This window comes from Penaeus vannamei, chromosome 17 (genome assembly GCF_042767895.1).
Source record: "Penaeus vannamei isolate JL-2024 chromosome 17, ASM4276789v1, whole genome shotgun sequence".
In the NCBI taxonomy this organism is placed as follows: Eukaryota; Metazoa; Arthropoda; class Malacostraca; order Decapoda; family Penaeidae; genus Penaeus; species Penaeus vannamei.
In genome coordinates, this window is record NC_091565.1 from 40,037,092 (window position 1) to 40,045,035 (window position 7,944).

Consider the following 7,944-nt stretch of genomic DNA (forward strand, 5'->3'; position numbering starts at 1 on the left):
TGGAGGGGAAGGGAGGGAGGGGGTGGGGGTTGGAGGGGAAGGGAGGGAGGGAGTGGGGGGTAGGAGGGAAAGAGAGGGGGTGGGGGTAGGAGGGGGAGGGATGCTAGGACTTCGAGGGGAAGGAGTGGGGGAGGGGGTAGAGAGGAGGAAGAGGTAGGAGGGGGAGGGGGTAGAGAGGAGGAAGAGGTAGGAGGGGGAGGGATAATGGGACTTCAAGGGGAGAGGGAGGGGGTAGAAAGGGGAGGGAAGATGGGATTTCAATGGGAAGAAGTGGGGGGGGGGGTTAGAGAGGAAGGAAGGAAGAGGGAAGATGGGGAGAAGACCGAAGGAGGATGAAGAATGATGAGGAGGAACTTGGGGATAAGAGTGGAAGGAGGGAGAAGGAAGATGAGGATGAGGAAGGGGAAGGAAGATGGGGAGGGGGAGGGGGGAGGAAGGTGAAGAGAAGGGGGATGAATGGAGAAGAGGGAAGGAAGGAAAGAATAAAGAGGGGAAAGGAAGATGGAAGGGGAAGGAAGATAAGGGAAGATGAGGATTAGGAAGGGGAAGGAAGATGGGAAGGGGGAAGGAAGGTGAAGAGGAGGGGGGTGAAAGGAGAAGAGGGAAGGAAGGAAAGAAGAAAGAGGGGAAAGGAAGATGGATGGGGAAGGAAGATGGGAAGGGAGAAGGAAAGTGGAAAGGAGGGGGGGGGTGAAGGGAGGAAAGGGGGAAGAAAGAAAGAAGGGAAAGGAAGATTGGAGGAGGAGGAGGAGGAGGGAGGAGAGGGAAGAAAGGTGGAGAGGAGGGGGGAGGAGGGGATGATGAGGATGGATATTATTATTGTTGCTGTTGTATTTTTTTCATAATTGCCATCACTATTACTATTGTTATTTCTATTATTTTTATTATCATAATCATTATCGTCACCATTATCATTATAATCATTATCATCATCATCATTATCAGTCATTAATATCATTACAATTTTCATAATTATAATTTTAGTCATTATAATGATTACCATTGTTATTACAGTTGTCTCTTATGTTTTGTTATCTTTACCTTTTACATTATCCTTTTCAGTAATATCATTATCAATATTACTGTTACCATGATTATAATTATCCTCATCATTATTTTCATTACCATCATCAATATCATCATCATTATCATTATAATCACCCTCATTTTCGTCATCATTTTCATCATTATTATCACTATCATTATCATAATGATTGTTGGCATTATCCTTCCTACTATCTTATAAATAATGAAAGGAAAGAATGTACATACATGTCATTTCTTACACGTCTTTATCAGGCTTATCTTATCGCGATAGGGTACGGTAGGGTACGGTCAAAGGTACTCTTAGACTAACTGTCCTTAAATGCACTGATCAAATGCTTTGTTATTTTCAGCTTCCGTCTATAGCATAAGATATGTATCCGTTAATACACTACAATCATTACAATGCAGACTGTGTGGAGCATAAACGTAAACACATCGATGTTTACGATAGTGAAAGTCTACTGTAAACGAACAAAAACATTCAGAAGATAAAAATAATTTGGATGCACTTGCTCCCATCTGGATGAATGGGCAAGACTGTTTATGATTACAATATTGCTATGAGTGTAAGTGGAGAAATAGCAATAAAGTGTGGCAATGATAACGTGTCAATATACGGCAATAACCCCCCCCCCACCTCCCATTACCTCTATAAAGATCCCACGTGAAAGACCCATTAACAACACTTACACTGAAACAACCGTTCACGGACATAAGTAAACACACAAGCGCACACACGCAGACATAAAACTACACACATACATAAACGCATAAATATCCAGCCATACAGCTTGCAAATATAACATCGAACATCGTGTTTTAAAATACAATCACCAAAACACATGCACGCATAATAACACCTACCACTCCTATAAAAACACATACACCCCCTTTCCACACACAGCAAAGGCGTAACAGAACGCAAACCTGTCTCCGATATGGAAATTCCTGTTACCGAAAGCGGACACTAACCAGAGGACGTCCCAGTGGGCAGTAAGTCCCACAGGGTTAGATTCCCGGCTATTAGTATTCCATTTCGCAGTGGCCTCTGGAATAGAGAGCTTGGGATGCTGAGTGTTGTGTTACCTTCGCCGCTGTTACTGTTGTTACTGCTACTGCTGCTTATCTTATTTTATGATATTATTCATCATCCCCATCAGTATCCTCACTACTATCATTATTACTGTTACACAAAGAAATATATTGAATTAAAGGCATGCAAGAAAATACATTACTTTCCGGTACGAATTCCATTCACTTTCGTAATGGCTTTGAACCTTGGTTGTTGTTATCTACTTCCATGGATTTTCTTAATCACATGGTAAGGAATTCTCTGGAGTGACTATAGTAAAGGAGACTAGAACCTTGTGAAGCTCAGACAGCTAAAGACCTATTTTCTATAACTGAAGACAGCATAGAGCAACGTTCCGAGCGCCCAGTGGCCAGCGACAAGGGGTCAGAACAACACCAGGTTCCTTGGATTTAGAACGAGGTTTAAAATGGACTTGGATAACATTCCGAGCGCCATATGCCCAGTCTGAGACCTAAAACTGATCAGTTACAAGCTCCATGAACACTGTCTAGCGTTCAGTATCTAACAGAAACCTTATATTGTGTCAACGTTTCGCTATCTTGGGATTACTGTAGATTAGATCAGAAAGAAGTCGATCATCAAGTGCCTGGGATTTAGAACATACCGCAATAACGAATCCCAAGAACAGACCAGAATAACATATTTTGAGCAATCACGGGCTCGCAGTAAACCAGAATGATGTTTCTAAAACAATTGATTACCGATGTCTAGAATTTCCAGATACTTCGAAGAAGAGTATCAAACCACGAAGTCAGATTAGCTCTTTCACATCAGAAGAGAAACCTTCTTCAGGAGGCGACTCTGTTGCAGAGTGCAAAGCTCGCTCTTGCTGCAACATCTTGTACTCAGTCATGGACATCATTACGTAGAGAAGAGTCACTATCCCTGAAAGAAAGTTGATCAAGTCATTTTGTTATTATTCATTTTTTTTCTCTCTCTCTCTCTCTTTCTCTCTCTTTGTCCTCAATTGTGTTTGCTGCGGTAATGAAATGTAAAGAGAACAGGAGTTATTGATAAGATACGGCGTTACCTAACCTGCAACCATGAGGAACATCACATAAGGGTTGTACATCAGGCTGTAGTGCAAGCAAGCAAGGATAAGTGTAGTTAACGTCATGCAGGACAACGCAACTGCCAGGCTCTGCAACTGTTTCCTCGCGTTCCCACACTGCGTCGTGTAATCTGTAATATCCAGTAGGAATGTAAGCACAGGTGATATTACTTATAACGGTAGAATAATAAATATGTAATCAGCAATTATCCATAATCATTACGATATTATTATTGCTATCACTCGCAGGATTATTTATAATTGCAATAGTATAATACATTTGCAAGAACATTGTCCTATCAATTGTTCACACGTGTCTGGTCATTTTTATTCATATATTTAAGATAATCTTATTAACTGGAACATTACATTGAACTTTTCCTAAAGTCAATCATTAATATTCATTTTTGCCGGCATGCCTATCATTTGCACAAGTTGATAAAAACATGAAATCTTTCGTACTGTATAAATATGGAAAAATTGTGCCAGCGTCGCGAATGCAAGAGGTCAGATGATTGTATGAATTTTTGTAGAAAATATAAAGTCAATATTATCTTTTCAAATAAAATCAACATACTGCTTTACTAAAAGAGAGAGGCGACGACACCAGCTATGGAACAAAAGCAAGAAAAGCAGATACTCCAGGTTGATAAAAAATAAGAAAAAGTGTATATCTGTGTGTGTGTGTGTGTGTGTGTGTGTGTGTGTGTGTGTGTGTGTGTGTGTGTGTGTGTGTGTGTGTGTGTGTGTGTGTGTGTGTGTGTGTGTGTGTGTGTGTGTGTGTGTGTGCATACGTACATACATATACACACACACACACACACACACACACACACACACACACACACACACACACATATATATATATATATATATATATATATATATATATATATATATATATATATATATATATAATCCCTCTACAGCTATTAACGCATTTGTATGGGGATTCACTTGCTTTCTTCGTTCGGATCCTAACAAGTGTTTCTCATCTCCCTCTTCTTCTTCCTTTATCCTTTTTTCCTGGACATTATCGAAACGCTTTTCCTTCTGTTCTATTACTGCCGCTAACTTAAGTATCACGTCAACTGGCACAACTACTAAATCCCAAGAAGCTGTTTCGTTTAATAAAAAAGAAAAGAAAAGAAAGAAAAGGACTCGTGCCTGCCGTATCTCGAATAAGAGGGTGAGAGATATGTATAATTAAATACACACACATACATATATATATATATATATATATATATATATATATATATATATATATATATATATATATATATATCAATATATATATATATATCAATATATATATAATATATATCTATATCTATATCTATATCTATATATATATATACATACATATATATATATATATATATATATATATATATATATATATATATATATATATATAATATCAATATATACATATATATATATATATATATATATATATATATATATATATATATATATATATATATACATATATATCAACGTATATATATATATACATATATATATATTATATATATATATATATATATATATATATATATATATATAAATCTGTCTATAAATATATTATGTATATACATACCTCTAAAAATAAATCAACAAATATATATATATATATATATATATATATATATATATATATATATATATATATATATATATATATATATGTATATATACATATGTATATATATATAGTGTGTGTGTGTATGTATATGTTTCTCTGTGTGTGTGCGTATGTATGGGTATGTGTGTTTATAACGCCCAAGACAAATCTGCATACACATATACATAGACACAAACACATGTGCGCCCGTGTGTGTGTGTGTGTGAGTGTGTGTATATATCTGCATATATATACATATATACATATATATACATATATATATGCATATATATACATACATATACATATATATACATATATGAATATATATATATACACAAACACACACACATACACACAAGCACACACACATACACACAAGCACACACACGTACATACGCACACACACACACACACAAATACATACATATATATATATACACACACATGAGGTGTCAGAAAAGTTCCAGGACTGATGTCACTGGGGGATCGTCCACTGTGAGTTCATGCCCATAGGGTCAGCCAATCAACCCACATGTTTGCAAATTGATACTACTTCGTTTATTGCACGAGAAGAATCGAGAATTGTGGCAGAACAACTCGTGGCTGCTTCACCATGACAACGCACCTGCTCACAATGTCCTGAGCATCCGAGAAGATTATCGCCGTGCTGGAGTAACCTCCCTGCTCCCCCGACATGGCTTCGTGTGATTTTTTCTTCCCAAGCTCAATCAGGTCATCAAGGGGACCCGTTTTGAAGACGTGGATGACATCAAAAAGGCCGTGACGACGGAACTGCGGAGGATCCCGGAAGAATCCTTCCTGGAGGGTATGCAAGCGTGGCAGAAAAGGATGAGAAAGTGCATTAAACTCCAGGGGGATTACTTTGAAGGCGAAATCTCTTAGTGTGAAGGTTGAGTTTGAAATAGCTGGTGTCGTCGCCTCTCTCTTTTAGTAAGGCAGTATGTTGATTTTATTTGAAAAGATAATATTGACCTTATATTTTCTACAAAAAAAATCATATCAAGTCTACAATCATCAGACCTCTTGCATGCACGACGCTGGTACAAATTTTCCATTATATACAGTACGAAAGATTTCATGTTTTATCAACTTGTGCAAATAATAGGCATGTCGGCAAAAAATGAATATTAATGATTGACTTTAGGAAAAGTTCAATGTAATGTTCCAATTAATAAGATTATCTTAAATATATGAATAAAAATGACTAGACACGTGTGAACAATTGATAGGACAATGTTCATGCAAATTTATTATACTATTGCAATTATAAATAAGCCTGCAAGTGATAGCAATAAAAATATCGTAATGATTATGGATGATTGCTGATTGTAAATTTATTATTCTACCGTTTTGAGTAATATCACTTGTGCTTACATTCCTACTGGATATTACAGATTACACGACGCAGTGTGAGAACGCGAGGAAACAGTTGCTGAGACTGGTAGTTGCGTTGTCCTGCATGACGTTAACTACACTTATCCTTGCTTGCATGCACTACAGCCTGATGTACAACCCTTATGTGATGTTCCTCATGGTTGCAGGGTAGGTAACGCCGTATCTTATCAATAACTCCTGTTCTCTTTAGATTTAATTACTGCAGCAAACACTATTGAAGACAAAGAGAGAGTAAGAGAGAGAGAAAAAATGAATAATAACAAAATGACTTGATTAACTTTCTTTCAGGGATAGTGACTCTTCTCTACGTACTGATGTCCATGACTGAGTACAAGATGTTGAAGCAAGAGCGAACTTTGCACTCTGCAACAGAGTCGCCTCCTGAAGAAGGTTTCTGTTCTGATGTGAAAGAGCTAATCTGACCTCGTGGTTTGATATTCCTCTTCGAAGTATCTGTAAATTCTAGACATCGGTAATCAATTGTTTTAGAAACATCATTCTGGTTTACTGTGAGCCCGTAATTGCTCAAAATATGTTATTCTGGTCTGTTCTTGGGATTCGTTATTGCGGTATGTTCTAAATCCTAGGCACTTGATGATCGACTTCTTTCTGATCTAATCGACAGTAATCCCAAGATAACGAAACGTTGACACAATATAAGGTTTCTGTTAGATACTGAACGCTAGACAGTGTTCATGGAGCTTGTAACTGATCAGTTTTAGGTCTCAGACTCTGGGCATATGGCGCTCGGAATGTTATCCAAGTCCATTTTAAACCTCGTTCTAAATCCAAGGAACCTGGTGTTGTTCTGACCCCTTGTCGCTGGCCACTGGGCGCTCGGAACGTTGCTCTATGCTGTCTTCAGTTATAGAAAATAGGTCTTTAGCTGTCTGAGCTTCACAAGGTTCTAGTCTCCTTTGCTATAGTCACTCCAGAGAATTCCTTACCATGTGGTTAAGGAAAACCATGGAAGGAGATAACAACAACCAAGGTTCAAAGCCATTACGAAAGTGAATGGATTTCGTACCGGAAAGTAATGTATTTTCTTGCATGCCTTTACTTCAATATATTTCTTTGCGTAACAGTAATGATGATAGTAGTGAGGATCCTAATGGGGATGATGGATAACATCATAAGATAAGCATCAGTATCAGTAACAACACTAATAAGGAGTTACAACAATGTTTATAAGAAAACTACCAATATCAGAACCCTAATTACCTGAAAAAAGAATTCACCTTCTGTCAGGCAATTATACTAGCAACTCATTCCTAACTCGAAAGAAAGAATCTTAAATCCAATTTCTGAGACTATAGAACATAGGTAAACACCGCTCTCTTTATTGATTTATTTATCTTTTTCCTTTTTCTATCTTTCGCGAGATTAAACGCAATATAAAGATCATCCGGTGAAGGTAACACAACACTCAGCATCCCAAGCTCTCTATTCCGGAAGCCACCACGAAATGGAATACTAAAAGCCAGGAATCTAACCCTGTGGGACTTACTGCCCACTGGGATGTCCTCTGGTTAGTGTCCGCTTTCGGTAACAGGAATTTCCATATCGGAGACAGGTTTGCGTTCTGTTACGCCTTTGCTGTGTGTGGAAAGGGGGTGTATGTGTTTTTATAGGAGTGGTAGGGGTTATTATGCGTGCATGTGTTTTGGTGATTGTATGTTAAAACACATGTTCGATGTTGTATTT